This window comes from Saimiri boliviensis, chromosome 2, assembly GCF_048565385.1.
Source record: "Saimiri boliviensis isolate mSaiBol1 chromosome 2, mSaiBol1.pri, whole genome shotgun sequence".
Classification (NCBI taxonomy): Eukaryota; Metazoa; Chordata; class Mammalia; order Primates; family Cebidae; genus Saimiri; species Saimiri boliviensis.
This window is the reverse complement of record NC_133450.1, coordinates 168,722,153-168,743,253: the sequence shown is the minus strand read 5'-3', so window position 1 is coordinate 168,743,253 and position 21,101 is coordinate 168,722,153. Positions and strand designations below refer to the sequence as shown.

At 42.7% G+C, this 21,101-nt stretch overlaps 1 long non-coding RNA gene and 1 pseudogene across 1 annotated transcript in view; one reads left to right on the top strand and one right to left on the bottom strand.

Moving 5' to 3' along the window:
- LOC141582840 (uncharacterized) overlaps positions 1-21,101 on the top strand; it is a 112,469-nt gene that overhangs the window by 31,870 nt on the left and 59,498 nt on the right. The window contains exon 2 of the long non-coding RNA XR_012515754.1: positions 20,819-20,992. This is a non-coding gene — a long non-coding RNA (uncharacterized LOC141582840). The remainder of the gene's footprint in view (positions 1-20,818; positions 20,993-21,101) is intronic.
- On the bottom strand, positions 1,131-1,967 carry LOC101045256 (small ribosomal subunit protein eS1 pseudogene; annotated as a pseudogene).

Here is a 21,101-nt window from a genome sequence, read left to right as displayed (position 1 = left end):
GATGGTCTCGATCTCTTGACCTCATGATCCACCTGCCTCGGCCTTCCAAAGTGCTGGGATTACAGGCTTGAGCCACCGCGCCTGGCCTAATTTTTTGTATTTTAATAGAGACAGGGTTTCACCAGTTGGCTAGGCTGGTCTTGAATTCCTGACCTCAGGTTATCCACCCACCTGGGCCTCCCAAAGTGCTGAGATTACAGGTGTGAGCCACCATACCTAGCCTGTTTCTCTTTTTTAAATGGAAAATAAATATCATAGCAATATTATAAGATATCTTTTTGAAAATTTTAAGTAGACTTCTAAGCTTTTTTTTTTTTTTTTTTTTTTTGAGACAGAGTCTCACTCTGTCACCTAGGCTGGAGTGCAGTGGTGTGATCTTGGCTCACTGCAACCTCTGCCTCTCAGGTTCAAGCAATTTTCTGCCTCAGCCTCCCAAGTAGCTGGGATTACAGGCACTTGCCACCATGCCCAGCTAATTTTTTTGTATTTTTAGTAGAGATGGTGAGAGATGGTGTTTCACCACCTTGGCCAGGTTGCTCTTGAGCTCTTGACTTCATAATCCACCAGCCTTGGCCTCCCAAAGTGCTAGGATTACAGGCATGAGCCACCGCACCCAACCTGCCTTCTAAGCTTTATAACATACACACATAGTTTATGTAGCTACTGGGTGTCCCATATGCATGTCCTTCTAGATTTTGTGATCTGAAAACAAGGTCCCTTCTCTTCTAGTTCCAAATAGCAACAACCTAAGAGGACAATTAATCCATCTTGGGACATATGCCCACCACAGATTGTCCATGGCTTTGAACAAATGACTGGGTTCAAGGGTATGGGCTACTATGTTTGGCCAAATCTAGGTCACTCTATGTGTATTAGTTTGTTTTTGCATTGCTATTAAGAATTACTTGAAACTGGGTAATTTATAATGAACAGAAACTTAGTTGGCGTCATATTGTTCTGCAGGCTGCACAGGAAGCATAATGCTAGCATCTGCTTGGCTTCTGGAGAGGCCTCAGGAAGCTTCCATCATGGTGGAAGGCAAAGGGAGAGCAGATATCTTACAGAACAAGAGCAAGAGGTGGGGGGAGCAGTGCTACACATTTTATTTTTTATTTTTTATTTATTTTTTTCACAAATAACTTTTTATTTGCCACTACTGTAAGTCTGAACTTTAAACAGATTCTTGGACTGGTGGTTCATATCCATCAGCTCGTTCAACTTTAGCACCTGTCTCATCTCCAGAGGCTTTTCCAGAACTACTGCCTTCACCATGAAGCTCCATGAGTTTTCCCAATTCAAACTTGGGCTTCTTCAGCATTTTTACTTTTCTAACGAAGACGTCATGGAGAGGATAAATAGATTGGCAAACCTTTTCTGTGTCTTTTCCAATGCTGTCTGGAATCAATTTATTGACCACTTCTTTCAAGTCATTTGTCTGCACCTCTCGGGTCATGATTTCCATCATCTTCTTCCGGATTTGGCGGACCTGTTGGTGCTGAGCATAAGAGGTCTTCCATATCTGATTGTTGCTTTTTTTAGTAAAACCCAACACAGAACAGACGAAGCAAGTAACCATCGGTAGTCTTGACATCAACATGAGCTTCAATCATTGTCTGCCATTTTTTGACCATGGAACACATTTTGTCACGGGTAAGATCCATGCCACAGAAGTTAGTCAGGCAGTTTTTGCCCTGAACGTCTTCAGTAATGAGCTTGAATTTCCTAAATGCAACTTCATCATTCTGCAAATCAGCAAGACTAACTTCAAACACTCGGCCCTTGAGGCCATCGGATGCAATTTTGGTTCCTTGGGTCCTGGTGACTAGCGTCTTTCCGATGTTTCTTATATTGAACATAGTGGGTGCTTTCACATCATACCAATCTTTCTTAGAAAATGGATCAACCACTTTCTTCCTGGCTCCCTTTTCGCCGCCTTTCGAAAGGCGCTTGTTCTTGACAACCGCCATGGTGCTGCTCAGAGAGCCAAAAGGGCAGTGCTACACATTTTAAAAAACCAGATCTCATTATCAGTAACTCACTCACTCACTCACTGTCACAAGAACAGCACTCGTTCTGTGCTGGTGCTAAATTGTTCATGAGAAACACCTCCATGATCCAACCATCTCCTACCAGGCCCCATCTCCATTAGATGTTGTGATTGATAGTCCCACCAGGTTGACAGAAACAGAGGATGAGGATCAACAGGTGGAACTGGCAGTAATGGACAGACAGAAACAATTGACATCTAAAAATAAAGGTTCTTCTAAGTTTTGGTAGAATGACCCAGTCTCCTCAAATTTGGTCATCCTTTGGTGAATTATAAACAAAAAGTTTTTGAAACTATAAAAATGAGAGCTAAACTCTCAGCCTGTGATACCTGTCAGAGAGCACTCTCATTTGAATAATGTTGATTTTACTTAATTGTATTTTCTTTCATTTGAGTGTCAGAATGAATTTTATAACCAGATGGCATAGAAAATGTAAGATGGGATCATTGTTCCTCTTTTAAAGAGTAGTACATTGTTTGGGTGTGGTGGCTCATGCCTGTAATCCCAGCACTTTGGGAGGCTGAGAAAGATGGATTGCTTGAGGCCAGAAGTTCAAAACCAGACTGGCCAACATGGTAAAACCCCATCTCTACTAAAAATACAAAAAATTAGCCGGGCACGCTGGCAGGCACCTGTAATCTCAGCTACTGAAGAGACTAAGGCAGGAGAATCACTTGAATGCAGGAGGCAGAGGTTGCAGTGAGCCGAGATTGTGCCATTGCACTCCAGCCTGGGCAACAAGAGCAAAACTCTGCCTCAGAAAAAAAAAAAAAAAAAAAAGGAAGAAAAAAGCAAGAAAATGAAGAGCAGTACATTGAGTCTTGGAGGGATGCAACAAAACAAGACAAAAAACTGAAAGCCAGTCCTGGGGATCATGGAAGGCAGGAGGCAGGACTAGATTGCAGCTTCCATTTGGACAGACAGAGCAGTATGTGAAGGCTTGCACTGTGAACTTTTGCTCCAGAATGACTGCAGGAATAAATCAGGAAAGCTATGAGAACCCACAGACCCTCTGAAGGAAGCAGATTGCTCCTGCAGGACCTAAGAGACACTCCAAATTCTGTGAGTGCCCAAACTGTGGAAGTGGAAAAGGATTATTTGCCCCTGAACATGCTCTCCCCATGGGGAACCTGAAGGTCTAGATCACGGGAGAAGACGCTGATCTTACCTGGAGCTGAGTCAATTTAGAGAGCTAAGTGAAATACAGGGTAGAAGAAGCAGTGAGAACTGCTGGGTCCCCTGGTAAGCCATTTCTGCCTTGCCTCACAGGGATCTTTGGCGAGGGTTGCCAGAGAAACTGGGAAAAGGCCACAGGGAGAAGAAAACCTCCGGCTGAACTTCATAACAATTACAATGAGAAGTCTCCTGGCCAGAAGTCAACCCAGAGTGCAGATGCCAGAGGTGGGGGAAGAACAAAAGTCCTACTTGCTGCTGCAGATGGGAGGTGGGTAGCCTAGGGCAGGTTCTCAGCCCTGCTGGCCCACTGTTTGGAAACAGACTCAGTGCTTTTGCGCCAGCACAGTGGGAATGGCCTTTTGAGTTGTGTGGGAGCTGGGTGAGACCTGTGACTGCCGGCTTTCCCCCACTTCTCTGGCAACCTGCATGACACAGTAGAAGCAGCCATAATCCTCCTAGGAACGTAACTTCATTGACCTGGGAACAATCCCCTCATCCCCTACAGCAGCTGCAGCAAGACCCGCACAGGAAGAGTCTGAACACAGACACACATAGCCCTGCCTCCATCTAATGGCCCTTCCCTATCCACCCTGCTAGCTGAAGACAAAGACGTATACTCTTGGGAGTTCTATGGCCCTGCCCACCACCTGATTCTCCCCATAGTACCACAGCTGATACTGTCTTAAAAGTGCCACTCCCCAGCAAGAGGTCAATCAGCACATAAATAGTGTATTGAACAATGCAAACTAAGGACCCGCACAGAATCCATTTCAACCTCCTGCCACCTCCACTGGAGCAAGTCCTGGTATCCACAGCTGAGAGACCCATGGACAGTTCACATCACAGGACTCTGTGCAGACAACCGCTAGTACCAGCCGGGTGCCTGGTAGACTTGCTGGTTGGCTAGATCCAGAAGAGAGATAACAATCACTACAGCTTGGCTCCCAGAAAGCCACATACCTAAGAAAAGGCTGAGAGTACTACATCAAGAGAACACCTCGTGGGACAAAAGAATGAGCAACAGCCTTGAGCCCTAGATCTGCCCTCTGACGGAGCCCACGCAAATGAGAAGGCACCAGAAAACCAACTCCGGTAATATGACAAAACAAGGTTGTTTAACACCCTGCAAATAATCATACTAGCTCACAAGCAATGGATCCAAACCAAGAAGAGATCTCTGATTTACCTGAAAAAGAATTCAGAAGGTTATTAAGCTATTCAAGGAGGAACCAGAGAAAGATGAAGTCCAATTTAAGGAAATTAAAAAAATAATACAAGAAATGAGGGGAGAAATTTTCAACAAAACAGCATAAATTAAAAACACAATTTGGCCGGGCGCAGTGGCTCAAGCCTGTAATCCCAGCACTTTGGGAGGCCGAGGCGGGTGGATCATGAGGTCAAGAGATCGAGACCATCCTGGTCAACATGGTGAAACCCCGTCTCTACTAAAAACACAAAAAATTAGCTGGGCATGGTGGCACGTGCCTGTAATCCCAGCTACTCAGGAGGCTGAGGCAGGAGAATTGCCTGAACCCAGGAGGCGGAGGTGGCGGTGAGCCGAGATCGCGCCATTGCACTCCAGCCTGGGTAACAAGAGTGAAACTCTGTCTCAAAAAAAAAAAAACACACACACACACACACACACACAATTTAAACTTCAGGTAACAATGGATGCATTTATAGAAATGCAAAATTCTCTGGAAAGTCTCAGCAATAGAATTGAACAAGCAGAGGCCGGGCGTGGTGGCTCAAGCCTGTAATCCCAGCACTTTGGGAGGCCGAGGCGGGTGGATCATGAGGTCAAGAGATCGAGACCATCCTGGTCAACATGGTGAAACCCCGTCTCTACCAAAAATACAAAAAATTAGCTGGGCATGGTGGCGCGTGCCTGTAATCCCAGCTACTCAGGAGGCTGAGGCAGGAGAATTGCCTGAACCCAGGAGGCGGAGGTTGCGGTGAGCTGAGATCGCGCCATTGCACTCCAGCCTGGGTAACAAGAGCGAAACTCCATCTCAAAAAAAAAAAAAAAAAAAAAGAATTGAACAAGCAGAAAAAAGAAGTTCAAAGATCAAAGATAAGGTTTGCAAATTAACTCAATCCAACAAAGACCCCCACATACAAGAAAAAAAATATGAACAAAGCCTTCAAGAAGTCTGAGATTATGCTAAATGACCAAACCTAAGAATAATTGTTTTTCCTGAGAAAGAAGAGAAATCTAAAAGTTTGGAAAATATATTTGGGGGAAAAATCCAGGAAAACTTCCCCAGCCTTGCTAGAAACCTAGGCATCCAAATACTAGAAGCTCAAAGAATACCTGGGTAATTTATCGCAAAAAGATAATGCTTAGGTACATTGTCATCAGGTTATCTCAAGTTAAGATGAAGGAAAGAATCTTAAGAGCTGTGAGGCAAAACCATCAGGTAACCTATAAAGGAAAACCTATCAGATTAACAGCAAATTTCTCAGCAGAAACCCTACAAATTAGGAGGGACTGGGGCCCTATCTTCAGACTCCTTAAGCAAAACAATTATCAGCTAAGAATTTCATATCCAGCAAAACTAAGCTTCATAAATGAAAATAGTCTTTTTCAGACAAACAAATGCTAAGAGAATTCACCACTACAAAGCCAGGAATATAATAACTGCTAAGAGGAGCTCTAAATCTTGAAATAAATCCTGGAAACACATTAACAAAGGACCTCTTTAAAGCATAACTCTCACAGGACCTATAAAACAAAATAAAATTAAAAAACCCCAAAACCAAGTTATTTAGGCAACAAACATCATGATGAATGGAATGGTACCACACATCTCAATACTAACATTGAATGTAAATGCCCTAAATGCTCCACTTAAAAGATATAGCATTACAGAATGGATAAGAATTCACCAACTATCTGCTACCTTCAAAGAGACTCACCTAACCATAAGGACTCACATAAACTTAAAGTAAAGGGATGGAAAAAGACATTCCATGCAAATGGACATCAAAAGCAAGAAGGAATAACTACTCTTTTTTTTTTTTTTTTTGAGACGGAGTTTCGCTCTTGTTACCCAGGCTGGAGTGCAATGGCGCGATCTCGGCTCATCGCAACCTCCGCTTCCTGGGTTCAGGCAATTCTCCTGCCTCAGCCTCCTGAGTAGCTGGGACTATAGGTTTGTGCTACTATGCCCAGCTAATTTTTTGTATTTTTTTGTACAGTTGTGGTCTTGTCATGTTGCTCAAGCTGGTCTCCAACTCCTGGACTCAAGCCATCCACCTGCTTGGACGTCCTAAAATTCTGTGATTCCAGGTGTGAGCCACCATACCCAGTAGAGAATTTTCTCAATCTGATAAAGAACATCCACAAAAATGATAGCTCATTTTATATTTGATGATAAAAGACTGAATGCTTTATCCCATGACTATGAACAAGGTGAGCGTGTTCACTTCTACCACTTTTAAGCAGCATTGGGTTGGAGGTCCTTGCCTGTTTAATACAGCAAGAGAAAGGAATAAAAGTTTACAGATTGAAACAGAAGAGTAAATGTTGCAATGTGATTGTCTGCATAGTAATTCCTAAGGAATCTATTTAAAAACTACTAAAAATAATAAGTAAATTAGCCATGTTGCAGGACAAAAGATAAATAATAAACAGCATTTCTATAGTATAGCAAAAAACAATTGGAAGTTAAAATAAAAAATCAGAGTACCACCAAAACCATGAACTCTTAGGGATGCATTTAACGAAATAAGTGTAAGAGCTATATACTGAAACCTGTAACACATTGTGGAGAGAAAGTAAAGGCTTACTTAGAAGATGTATACACATTCAGAGATTGGCAGATTCAGTATTTTTAAATGTTAATTATGCCCCCACTCTTCAGATTATCTATAGATTGACTATAATTCTAATTAAAATCCCAGCAGCTTGTATGTAGACAATGAACAGCTGATTCTCAAATGTATGTAGAAATGCAAAGGACCTAGAAGAGCCAAAATAATATTGAAAAGGGCAAAATGAGAGGATTTATATTTCATGATTTTAAGGCTTATCAGATAGTTACAATATTAAGAGAGTATAATATTTGTATAATGATAGCAATTGAATAGAATATCAAGGTCAGAACAAGACCCACCTATATATAAACAATTGATTTTCAAGGTTCAATGCCATACAGTCTTAAGGCATGCTGGATTAACATGAGAATATATACATATATATGTATATAAAACTTGACCTTTACCTCATGCCATTTACTACAATTAACTTGAAATGCGTCATAGATGTAAAAATAAGAGCTAAAACTATAAAATTTCCAGGTGAAAGTCAAGGAGAAACTCTTTATGATGTTGGGTTAGGCAGTTTTGTTAAGACACAAAAACATTAACCACACACACACAAAAAGCATAAACTGAACTTCATCAGAATTAAAAACTATTTCTCTTCCAAAGATACGCTGAGAACACTAATGACAAACCACACAGAGAAAATATTTAAAAATTTATATCTTATGAAGGACTTGTATCTAGAACATTAAAAAATCTCTTGTAATTAAATAAGTAATGCAGTTTAAAATGGGCAAAACAGTATAGACTTCCCATAAAAGAATATTTTTAAACTGGCAAATAAGCCTATGAAAGATACTCAGCATCATTATTCATTGGGGAAATGCAAATAAAACCACTGTAAGGTAACACTACAAAGCACTAGAATGATAAAATTAAATGAGTAATGATACTAATTTTTGGAAAGAATATAAAGCAACTAGTACTCTGAATAATAGTTGGGTTTTTTAAGTTAAAATACATTTAATATACATGCCAGCAATCTCATTACTATTTACCCAAAAGAAACGAAAACATTTATCTATTCAAAACCCTGTACTAAGATGTTAATAGTGGCTTTATTGACAACATCCAAAAACTAGACATAATCCAGATGGATTATGGGATTACAGGTGTGAGCCCTCACGCCCAGGGGTAAATTATGTCTTAATGCGTGAACGAACCTTTATACTCAAGGGAGACCAAGAAGGGCAGTTGTTCATTAAAAGTCTTCAAATAAAACAACAAATGAGCTAAAAGCATGAACCAGCAATTAACGAGAACACATGGGATTTGGTTTCTTTAGCTAGCTTGATGCAAAGTAATTCCCAGCGGAAACCTCAGAGCTCAGTTGTTTCCAATGTCCAAGTTTGATATACTGATACCAACTTCAAGGAGAAGGTAGGGTGATAAAAAGAAAAACAAGTGGTATTATTTTCTCTAGTCCCAGAGGCCGTTGGTACAGAAGGCAGTTTTGTGGCCTAAATAAATCACTTCAACTACTCTGGGTTGGTATTTCTCTCCACCTCTTCTCTTCTTTAATTATTCTCTTTAACGATAGTAGTAACTGCTGTGGAGTGCCATTGTGAGGTCTGAATAAAAGAAGCATGCAGGACTCCTACCACCATGCCCTTCTCCAAGCATTATATCTAACATGGTGCTAAATACATTAAATATCAAATATGACATGTAAAGGGTGTGTGAATATTTTCTGTGGACCTCTACAAGGCTAAATTGTTGACATTATAGGATTAGCCATGCACAATGGCTCATACCTGTAATCCCAGCACTTTGGGAGGCTGAGGTAGTAGATCACTTGAGCCCAGGAGTTTGAGACCAACCTGGGCAACACAGTGAAACCCTGTCTCTACAAAAAATACAAACATTAGCCAGGCAGGGTGGCATGCGGCTGTAGTCCCAGCTACTTGGGAAGCTGAGGTGGGAAGATCACTTAAGCCCAGGAGGTTGAGGCTGCAGTAAGTTGTGATTGCAGGACTGTACTTTAGCCTGGGTGACAGAGCAAGTCCCTGTCTCAAAGCAAAAATCAAACCAAACCAAAACAAAAAAAGTTACAGGATTAATTCCCAGAAAGTGAAGAAACAGTAAGCATAACAGAGATGCACTTGGTTTTATCAGGGGAAGCAGAGACGAGAGATCCCAGTGAGGGTGGCATGCTGGGGTTATTCTGCTTGTCCCCCAGATCAATTTTACTCCTCAGGAGGCTTTCCCCCAAGAACATTATTACTTGAGCTCCCTTGCTAGATGGCTACCTGTTGGGTTTGGCCAGCGTGAGGCACTGGCAGAAATTCACTGAGCAAACGAAGGGAATTCTAGGCATTCCCTCCCTGCACTGGCCTTGTGTCTTTAGCAGTGTTTGCATCCTTCCAGGACTACAGGCAACTCCTTCCCATCTCAGCCCTCACTGGGCCCCCGGTATTACTGTTTCCTCCCCTTACCCTTTCATATGTGGGTGGTAATGGCGTCCCACTGCTATGAATCTGCATGTACAAGCCATCCCTTCTGTATGCCATCAACTCTATGCACATTTCTATAAGCAGGGCCCTCATCAGAGTCTCTTTGTTTGAAGCACCCGGGGGCAAATGTAGTTTCTGCAAGGACCCTGACTGATCGGGGTCTCCAAAACACTCTCAAGTGTACCCATGAGAGAAAGATACAGCTTTAATTATCTGGCACTTCCAGAGCCAACTACTTACCCACAAGAATGCAAGTAATAATTTTCCTGCTCCCTAGTAATTTTCCTGAAAACATTAGAAGCACAGCTAGCAAGATGGAGGTGGAATAATAAAAGCCCTACGTGATATAGAGAAGCTGGTAACATCTGGCAATAACCAGAGCTGGGAGGTTAGGAGGAGAGAACCCAGCTTTACATGAAGTTCAAAGTTTTAACTATTACATGTGGCTGCTATGTTAAAAATTAACCAGAGGATCTTGCATTACCCATGGATAATTAGAAAAGCCACAGGGCCTGCTATAATGCTTACTCAGAGGGCAGAGGAAGAATAAGCCCCAATGAGTACATTTAAAAGAAGCAAATAAATTTGCTTTATTACATACCAGGAGCATGCTATTCAATATAATGCTTACATAGTTTCAGTGTATGGGTAATTACTAATGGCTCTGGAAAGAATTATACAGCAAAGGTCTTGGAAGTGGGTCTTAATTACATGGCTACTTAGCTCTAGCCTTGTTTCTAAATCATCAACCTTGTTATACTGGGATGGCAATGAACTTGTTCATTTCCTTATCATTTGATGACCAGAGGATGTTTTCTTCCTGTGTTTTTTGCCCTGGCACATTTTTTTTTTTTTTTTGAGATGACTGCACTGCCCAGGAAACAACTGCTTGTCACCCCAATCCCACTTCAGATGGTGGCTGTTTTTTTTTTTTTTTTTAGACAGAGTCTTGCTTTGCCACCCAGGCTGTAGTGCAGTGGCACAATCTCAGCTCACTACAACCTCTGCCTCCTGGGTTCAAGCAATTCCCCTGCCTCAGCCGCCCCAGTAGCTGGGATTACAGGTGCGTGCCACCTTGCCTGGCTAATTTTTAGTATTTTAGTAGAGACGAGGTTTCACCATGTTGGCCATGATGGTTTCGATCTCCTGACCTCATGATCTGCTTGGCTTGGCCTCCCAAAGTACTGGGACTACAGGCGTGAGCCACTTCACCTGGCAGATAAAGGCTGTATTTTGTGAACACCACTTTCCAGGAGATGATGCTTAGCTTTTTAGGTTCTGAAATTCAGTTAGGTCACCCAGAGATGTTGTGTTGCTGATCAATATATCTTGTCCTATCTGTAAAACCTATGTGGGAATAGGAAGCTTCTTGATGAGCACAGAATTAACAAGGAGAATCAACTGGATTACTTTAATGGTTAATGTCATCCAGGTATGATAAATAATAGGAATCTGGCTGTGTCAGGCTATCTGTGTCCATGGGCCAGGGACTCACTGCCCTTACCCATGCTAGAGGCACACAATCAATGTCTGTGTCTTTTTTTTTTTTTTTTTTTTGAGACAGAGTTTTGCTCTTGTTACCCAGGCTGGAGTGCAATGGCGCGATCTCGGCTCACCACAACCTCCGCCTCCTGGGTTCAGGTAATTCTCCTGCCTCAGCCTCCTGAGAAGCTGGGATTACAGGCACGTGCCACCATGCCCAGCTAATGTTTTGTATTTTCAGTAGAGACGGGGTTTCACCATGTTGACCAGGATGGTCTCGTTCTCTTGACCTCGTGATTCGCCCGCCTCGGCCTCCCAAAGTGCTGGGATTACAGGCTTGAGCCACCGCGCCCGGCCTGTCTGTGTCTTTAACTCTCTTTCATGCTTCATTTACAAATCCAACTGCAACCTGATAGACACATTCTATCAGGTGTAATAACTACAGATACTTCAAGTTATGGTTACACTTTACTGGTCTGGGAATCTTACCATCCATCTTTTTACCATAACTTTGCCTATCTCTGATATAAGTTATTTCTTTGCTTACATTATAATCTAGCTATCTGGGGCAGTTATTTTTTTCTTTATCACCAACGTCTTAGGGAATCCTCCTTTTTGGCTGTGTGTACCACCCATGGCTATCAGATGGGAAGGCAGGATCTCCAGGACTCATTGTGCTGACTACAATACTTCTTAATTTCAGGCTTCTAATTTCAGGTTTCTCTCTCTGCAGGTATATTTTCTAATTTTTTTTTTCTTTCTCTGGATCTCATACCAAAAGTGATTCCTTTTCCTTTTCTCCTTTTTCACAGACAGTGTCTCACTCTGTCACTCAGGCTAGAGTACAGTGACATGATCATTCACTGCAGCCTAGAACTTGCAGGCTCAAGTGATCCTCTCACCTCAGCCTGCTGAATGCCTAGGACTACAAGTGCATGCCACTAAGCCCGCTTAATTTTTACATTTTTTTTTTGGAGACAGGGTCTTGCTATATTGCCCAGGCTAGTCTTAAACTCCTAGCCTCAAGCAGTTTTCCCACCTCGGCAGCCCAAAGTGTTGGGAAACTTACAATAGTGGAGGAAAGCAAAGGGGGAGTGAGGTACTTCACATGGCCAGAGCAGGAGGAAGAGAGAGAGGTGGGAGGTGCCACACACTTTTCAACGACCAGATCGTACAATAACGCACTTACTCACTACCATGAGAATAGCACCAAGAGGGCGGTGCTAAACCAAACTGGCCCCACGATTCAGTACCTGTCACCAGGCCCCACCTTCGACACTGGGGATGAGCATGATATTTGGGTGGGGACACAGGACACAGATCTAAACAATTATCACTACTGTCTACTTCCTTCTCCCCCCACACCCTCACCCTAGCCTTTCATGAAACTCTTCTGGAAAATGTTATCATTGGCCTTTTAGTTAGAAAAGACAGTGGACTGTTCTTCTATCTAAATGTGGAAGATACACTGCTGGCCACACTTCCATTAGTGGACTTTTGTCATCCTTTTGGCTGCTCAGCATTAAACTTTCTTCTGATGCTCCATGATATCCCCACTTCATGTGTCTTGGGGAGAGGCAAAAACTATATCTCACTATGGAAGTTAAAAAGAGCAGCATTGGCCGGGCGCGGTGGCTCACGCCTGTAATCCCAGCACTTTGGGAGGCCGAGGCGGGTGGATCACGAGGTCAAGAGATCGAGACCACCCTGGTCAACATGGTGAAACCCCGTCTCTACTAAAAATACAAAACATTAGCTGGGCATGGTGGCGTGTGCCTGTAATCCCAGCTACTCAGGAGGCTGAGGCAGGAGAATTGCCTGAACCCAGGAGGCGGAGGTTGCAGTGAGCCGAGATCGCGCCATTGCACTCCAGCCTGGGTAACAAGAGTCAAACTCTGTCTCAAAAAAAAAAAAAAAAAAAAAAAAAAGAGCAGCATTGCCAGCCTTCCTTGCAACTAGAGCCCTGCTCATGACCTAACCTTGGCCATTCTGATGTACCTGCCCCAGACATGGAATTCATACTTGGTAATGCAAAGAATCCGGGAGAGCTGGCTTCTCTCTGACAGTGAAGAACATGATAGCATAATTTCCCCTTCCCCTTCCCCTTCTCCTTCTTCTTTTCCCATCCCTCCTCTTCCTTTCTTCTTCTTTTCTTGAGACAGAATCTCTTTTAAATTCACATAATTAGTATTTTGCCAGGGACCTTTTTCTTTTCTATCTTTTTAAAAGTTCAGCACAAAGCTTTAAAAAATCTATATTGCTATATATCAAGCAAGTTGCATGTATTTTAGGTTGGTGCAAAAGTAATTGCAATTTTCACCGGTACTTTAATGGGAAAACTGTAATCATTTCTGCATTAACCTAATAACTGCTGGATGAGGTGTTTCTGCCTCAGGCCTAGGATTTTAAACTTCCCTTTATCACATAAGCATTGCAGTGAACATCCTTGTACACACAACCTCATGCTCATTTCTGTGAGAATGCCACATATATATTTTACCAGGAGTGAAATTTTTGGAATATAAGGAACATTTTAATTAAATTTCATTAGGTACTGCCATATTGTCCCCCCAGAATTATTGTAGGAGTCACCTACCAACAGTGTTTGTATTTCTCATATTCTTGCCAATACTTATTATTCATCATTTTAATTCTTTTTTTTTTTTTTTTTTTTTTCTGTGATGGAGTTTTGCTCTTGTTGCCCAGGCTGAATGCAGTGGTACAGTCTTGGCTCACTGCAACCTCCGCCTCCTGTGTTCAAGCAATTCTTCTGCTTCAGCCTCTAGAGTAGCTGGGATTACCAGCGCCTGCCACCATGACCAGCTAATTTTTTGTATTTTTAGTAAAGACAGGGTTTCATCACGTTGGCCAGGCTGGTCTCGAACTTCTGACCTCAGGTGATCCACCTACTTTGGCCTCCCAAAGTGCTGGGATTACAGGCATGAGCCACCACTCCCAGCCTCATCATTTAAATTCTTAAAATGCTTCAATATTTCACAACTACAATAGAGGACTAATACAACAGCTTGATAATTTTTTTTTTTTTTTTTTTAAGACAGAGTCTCGCTCTGTTGCCAGGCTGGAGTGCAGTGGTGCAATCTTGGCTCACTTCAACCTCCACCTCCCCATCCCAGGTTTAAGCAATTCTCTGCCTCAGCTTCCCAAGTAGCTGGGATTACAGGCATGTGGCCCCACACCCGGCTAATTTTTGTATTTTTAGTAGAGACAGGGGTTTCACCATCTTGGCCAGGCTGGTCTTGAACTCCTGACTTTGTGATCCATCTGCCTTGGTCTTCCAAAGTGCTGGGATTACAGGCATGAGCCACTGCGCAGCTAGCTTGATGATTTTTAAAAGATAGTATATGTCTACGAAACCACCACCTGGGACACTAGATTGAGGTGGGTGCCCTGTGGAGGTAGGGTGGGCGCAGTGGGGTTGGCCACAGGCAGATTTTCCTGGTAGCAGGACCTCAATAGCAAACATCTTTGAAGGGAGCCAGGGCCAAACATGGAGAGAATAATAGATACTACAGAGGTTCCTGAAAATAACCAGGAAACTTTACAAGGTGGTGGATGACATTGTGGATGCAACCTCTGTTTTTCCAGGTTGGAGTGGGCTGGGGAGCATGTACTAACTTTCTGCCTGGCCCCTAGATGACATGCTGCTTGAACCTAAGGACTATGTCTTATACGTCGTTATATTTCCACTTTCTAGAATATTTCATGGCCCAGGATAAATACTCATTTAATGTTTTTTTGAATGAAGAGCTACATTCTCTTGACATAATCTCTTTTATCTACAAAATGAAGAGTTTTCTCCCATGTTGAAATGATGTTTATTTTGCCTTTCATTCCACATTGCAGCTAGCACTTAGGTCTGGACTTCCTTACCAATCTTGGCTAAGACGTTTTCAGCCATTTCATCTCAGTTTCAATATAATCTTCACAACTTGGTCCCGATCTTTTTCATCCTGGTCTTACAGCGCTTCATCATGTGCACCTGCAATATTTGGGTCTTAGGACATGTTCTTGAATCACAATAGCTCTGTGCTTGGTTCCTATAGTGCCTTCTCATCAGCCCTGGGAATGCCGACTCACCCAGAGTCCCAGATAAAATATCACCTCTTTAGGTATCACTTCTCCAGTCCCTCAGGCAGAATTAGTCACCTCCTTGCTTATTTCCTCAGTACTTTGTTCTCTCATAGCCCTTACCTTGAGGTGTCCTGATTCCTCTCTTAACATGTTTCTTCTGCATGGAAGGGAGGTCATCTCATGAATAGGTTTATTTGGGTCCTTATTTATTTACTTACTAATACATATTTTTGGGACAGGGTCTCACTCCGTTGCCCAGGCTGGAGTGTGGTGGTGCAGTCATAGCTCACTGCAGCCTTGGTCTCCTAGGCTTAAGGGATCCTCCTGCCTCAGCCTCCTCCTGAGTAGCTGTAACTACAGGCATGCACCACCATATCTGGCTAATGATTTTTAAATTAATTTTTTGCAGAAATGGGAGTTCCACTATGTTTCCCAGGCTGGTCTTGAACTCCTGGGCTCAGGTGATCCTCCCACCTCAGCCTCCCTAAGTGCTGAAATTACAGATGTACTCCATATCACATCTGGCCTGTCCGGTTCCTCATTGATGAGCATAGTGCCTACCTCATGGTGGATGCTTATATTATGTATGATTCTCCAGAGAAACAGAAGTATTAGGATTAATCTCAAGGAATTGGTTCATATGACTGTGGGGGCTGGCAAGTCTGAAACTTGCAGGCTGGAAATTCTGGTATGAACTGATATTGCAGCCCTGAGTTGAAAAATCTCATAGAGGCCAGCAGCCTGGAAGGTCAGGTAGGATTTCTTTGTAGAGGCAGAATCGCTTCTTTTTCAGAGAACCTTGGTCTTTGCCCTTAAAAGCTTCAACTTATTGAAGTAATCTGCTTTAACTTAAAGTCAATTGATTATAAATGTTAATTATATCCACAAATACCTTGACAGCAACATGTAGACAAGCCTTTGACCAAACAACCGGGCACCATAGACTAGCCAACTGGACACATGAATTAATCATCACAGTGCTTAAGAAATGTTTGTTGCATAAATAAATGAATAATTTATTCATTCAGCACAATAAGTGTTACGCAAGTTCAGAGAAAAGAGCAATGGGCTTTGGCATGGATTTACAGACTTACAATGTTCTTAACAAGTAATAGAATAATCATATTTTGTTCATTGAGCAGGATGCCATCAGAAAGCCCTCCAAAAAACAGAGAATATATACATTTGTGAATTAGACAAATTTAGATACATGAACACATGAAGTATATTCATCTAATTACTTTTATTCTAGATGGGGGAAATATGGCATTAATAAACTTTGATCAAAATTATTTATTTTACTATTAATTGTTACGTTACCAATAAAAGCATTTTAAGAGGCAATTAAGAAGGCTTTGAAGTGGTTTTGTTATTGTTGTTGTTGTTTCGAGACGGAGTCTTGCTCTGTTGCCCAGGCTGGAGTGCAGTGGTGCAATCTCAGCTCACAGCAACCTCTGCCTCCCCGGTTCAGGCAATTCTCCTGCCTCAGCCTCCTGAGTGGCTGGGATTACAGGTACGCACCACCGTGCCCAGCTAATTTTTGTATTTTTGGTAGAGACAGGGGTTTCACCCTGTTGGTCAGACTGGTCTTGAACTCCTGACCTTGTGATTGGCCCAAGTGCTGGGATTACAGGTGTGAGCCACTGCACCCAGCATTTTTTTTTTTTTTTAAGATACAGGGTCTTGTTCTGTCACCCAGGCAGTGGCAGGATCATAGCTAACTGTAGCCTGGGCTTAAGCGATTCTTTCACCTGAGCCTCCCCAGTAGCTAGTAATACAGGTATGTACCACCATGGCCAGCTAATTTTTTTTTTTTTTTTTTTTTTTTTTTGAGGCGGCGTTTCGCTCTTGTTACCCAGGCTGGAGTGCAATGGCGTGATCTCGGCTCACCGCAACCTCCGCCTCCTGGGTTCAGGCAATTCTCCTGCCTCAGCCTCCTGAGTAGCTGGGATTACAGGCACGTGCCACCATGCCCAGCTAATTTTTTGTATTTTTAATAGAGACGGGGTTTCACCATGTTGACCAGGATGGTCTCGATCTCTCGACCTCGTGATCCACCCGCCTCAGCCTCCCAAAGTGCTGGGATTACAGGCTTGAGCCACCGCGCCTGGCGGCCAGCTAATTTTTTTTTTTTTTTTTTTTTTTTACATCTGTAATCCCACCTAATGGGCCAGTGGAGGCAGGAGAATTGCTTGAACCCAGGAGGCGGAGGTTGCAGTGAGCTGAGATCGTGCCACTGCACTCCAGCCTGGGCGACAAGGCGAAACATCTCAAAAAAATAAAAATAAATAAATAAAGGAAAGTGGACTGGACTGACATCTTTTTTGTAGAAGCAATCAACATTCTTTCTGTATCCAAAGTTATAACTCCATGAGGTTTTTTTTGTGTTTGTTTGTATATTTTGTTTTTTGAGACGGAGTCGCACTCTTGTCGCCCAGGCTGGAGTGCAGTGGCGTGATCTCAGCTCACTGCAGCCTCTGCCTCCCGGGCTCAAGCGATCCTTGTGCCTCAGCCTCCCAAGTAGCTGGGACCATGCCAGACTAATTTTTGTATTTTTAGTAGAGAAGGGGTTTTGCCATGTTGGCCAGGCTGATCTCAGGTGATCCACCTGCCTCAGCCTCCCAAAGTGCTGGGATTACAGCTGTGAGTCACCATGCCTGGCCTATAACTCCATCAGTTTTGATCACAAGATATCTTTTTTAGACTGCCTCATACCTCACAAAATAATTCTTATCTAAACGAAAAATGTTTTCTTCTGTATCTTGAATTTATTATTATTTTAGTTGGAGTCTCGCTCTGTTGTCAAGGCTAGAGTGCAGTGGCGTGATCTCTGCTCACTACAACCTTCGTCTCCTGGGCTCAAGCGATTCTCCTGCCTCAGCCTCCTGAGTAGCTGGTATCACAGGTGTGTGCCACCATGTCTAGCTAATATTTTGTATTTTAGTAGAGATAGGGTTTCACTATGTTGGCCAGGATGGTCTTGATCTTCTGACCTAGTGATCTGCCCGCCTTGACCTCCCAAAGTGCTGGGATTAACAGGCATGAGCCACTGCACGTTACTTTGTATCTTGAATTTTTTTTTTTTTTTTTTGACAGAGTCTCACTCTGTTGCTCAGGCTAGAGTGCAGCTGGCTCACTGCAACCTGTGCCTCCCGGGTTCTTGCAATTCTCCTGCCTCAGCATAATTTTTTAAAACTCTTTGCCTCAAGCAATCCTCCTGCATTGGCCTCCCAAGGAGCTAGGACTGTGTGAGCCACCATGACCCACCCTTGAAGTAGATCTTTATACAGATTAAAAATGGTTCATTCAGAATGTTCATGTCCAAGCTTTGACTAAGCCGTGAAACCGACAAGGTACAGGAGGAGCAAGAAGGAGCAGGATTTAGGGCCAGTGGTTAAGGGGTTTAATATGGTGAGAACAGGGCCTCCCTTTATAAATGGTGTTTTCCAGGCTGGACTCTTTCCTTCAAGTGGCTCAGGAGGCAACAGTGAGTAGATTGGGGACTTTTATAGGAGCCTCAGTTTCCTCATCTGTCAAATGGGCATACCAATAATGTCAGATACAGGCCATATAAAATTATAGATATTCAACCGTTTTTTGGTTGACAGAAATGGCAATTTCATATGATTAGAACCAGTGGGTTAGATATGAAGTGGAGGAATAGATAGGATATAGGTATTCTAGGGGATCAATCTTAATTAACAGGCTTAGGCTTGGGTTGGAGGCTGAGGTAAACTCTGACCTGAAGAGCCAAAGGTAGCCCTGAGGCTTTCTTTATTTTTTTTATTTTTATTTTTTTTTTTGACATGGAGTCTAACTCTGTCACCCAGGCTGGAGTTCATTGGCATGATCTTGGCTCACTGCAACCTCCGCCTCCTGGTTTTAAACAATTCGCCTGCCTCAGCCCCCAAGTAGCTGGGATTACAGACATCTGCCAACATGCCCAGCTAGTTTTAGTAGAGACAGGGTTTCACTGTGTTGGCCAGGCTGGTCTTGAACTCCTGACATTGTGATCTACCCACCTCTGTCTCCCAAAGTGCTGGGAATACAAGTGTGAGCCACCATGCCTGGCCACTCTGAGCCTTTCAATTTAGCTCCTGGAGCAGGCAGACAGGGGACAGTGAGACAGCTTGAGCTCTAGGCTCGTCAGTGGAGCTGCTGCCTCTTTAGCAAGACCTGGTTTTTTGTTTTGTTTTGCTTTCCTTCCCAACAAATATTCTGGTTCAATATTCTGCATAAAAAGAATCCCAGGGTTGGCTAAGTGTGGTGGCTCATACCTGTAATCCCAGCACTTTGGGAGGCAGAGTCAGGCGAATCATCTGAGGTCAGGAGTTTGAGACCAGCCTGGCCAACATGATAAAACCCCGTCTCTACTAAAAATACAAAGAATTAGCCAGATGTGGTGGCGGACACCTGTAATCCCAGTACTCGGGAGGCTGAGGCAGGAGAATTGCTTGAACCTGGGGGGCAGAGGTTGCGGTGAGCCGAGATCTCAGTCCTGCACTCCAGCCTGGGGGACAGATTGAGACTTTGTCTTAAAAAAAATGGATTAATTTTCTTGTTATACCCTAACTGCACAGGGAGAGCTAAATGAAAGGAATTGAAGTTATCAAAAGCCAGACAGGAGGAGGAAAATATGAGATGCAAAAGGGTGGGGAAATCTTTAAACTGGCTTATCAATTCCCCAACTACTCATATCAAAATTAAGTCACTACTAGTTGAATAAATGAACATCTCCTTTAATTCTGATAACACCTCTACTGGTGTTACTTTCCCACTTTAAAGAGGAGGAAAGTGAGGGAAAGAGAGATTAGACAATTTTTCTAAAATAATTCCAAATAAACTCAAGTGTTATTTCATACCCACCAGCTGTTAAGAATACCGTGCAGTATTGACAGCTGGCTTTGAGCACATTTATTTCCTCTCTGTTGATTTAAAAAACTTTCTTGTAATAAAATTTGACTGCCTGGGCAGTCTTTTTTTTTTTTTTTTGAGACGGAGTTTCACTCTTGTTGCTCAGGCTGGAGTGCAATGGCGCGATCTCGGCTCACCGCAACCTCCGCCTCCTGGGTTCAGGCAATTCTCCTGCCTCAGCCTCCTGAGTAGCTGGGATTACAGGCACACGCCACCATGCCCAGCTATGCTTTTTTTGTATTTTTAGTAGAGATGGGGTTTCACCATGTTGACCAGGATGGTCTCGATCTCTTGACCTCGTGATCCACCCGCCTCGGCCTCCCAAAGTGCTGGGATTACAGGTGTGAGCCACTGCACCCGGCCCTGGGCAGTCTTATAATAAGCCCATTCTCTCTCATGTTGTCATATGCTCAGCTTCTCCAGGTTATCATCTGAGAGCTATTTTTCAGATTGATTTTCTTATTGTAGTTGCTGTTTCTTCTGGTGTTAGAATTTTATTTTTAATGTATGATTTAGATTACTGAAGTTATGTTCATACTTTCTTAAAAAATATGATTAACTAGGATGCAAAATGTGGAGAGAAATTCTTCAGCATTAAGGAGGCTAGAGAATAATAATCGTGTTAGTGGTATTAATGAATGCAAGCTGCTTAGACATTAATTTTTTCATCCAGGAAGGAAATAATAGAAATGTCCAATTATGTGAATTGGGTTTTTAATAAAGATAAACGTTAAAGAAAACAGATTTTCTTCTTCTTTTTAAAAATAGCATTTTTCTACTTTTAGCACCCCATGTGTCTCATCATAAAAACTTTGGAAATTACAGGAACATGTAAAGAAGAAAGAACAATTCCAAATTCTTTCTCCATGAGAGAGCTACTTTGAACCTTCTAGCGTGTGTTTCTCTCCAGCTAAGAGAAGAGATTTCTTCAGATGGAAAGAATCCAGCTGGAAAATAAAGTGATCGGTGAAGTGACTGCCCAACATTCAAGGGAAAGAGGTAAACCAGCTAAGAAACGTTTTAAAGTTTTCCACCCTTGCTCTGATATAATCAGTTCCTAGTAACAGAGGACAGTGTGAACTTTGAGATTGCTCAAAAATGCTGTCAG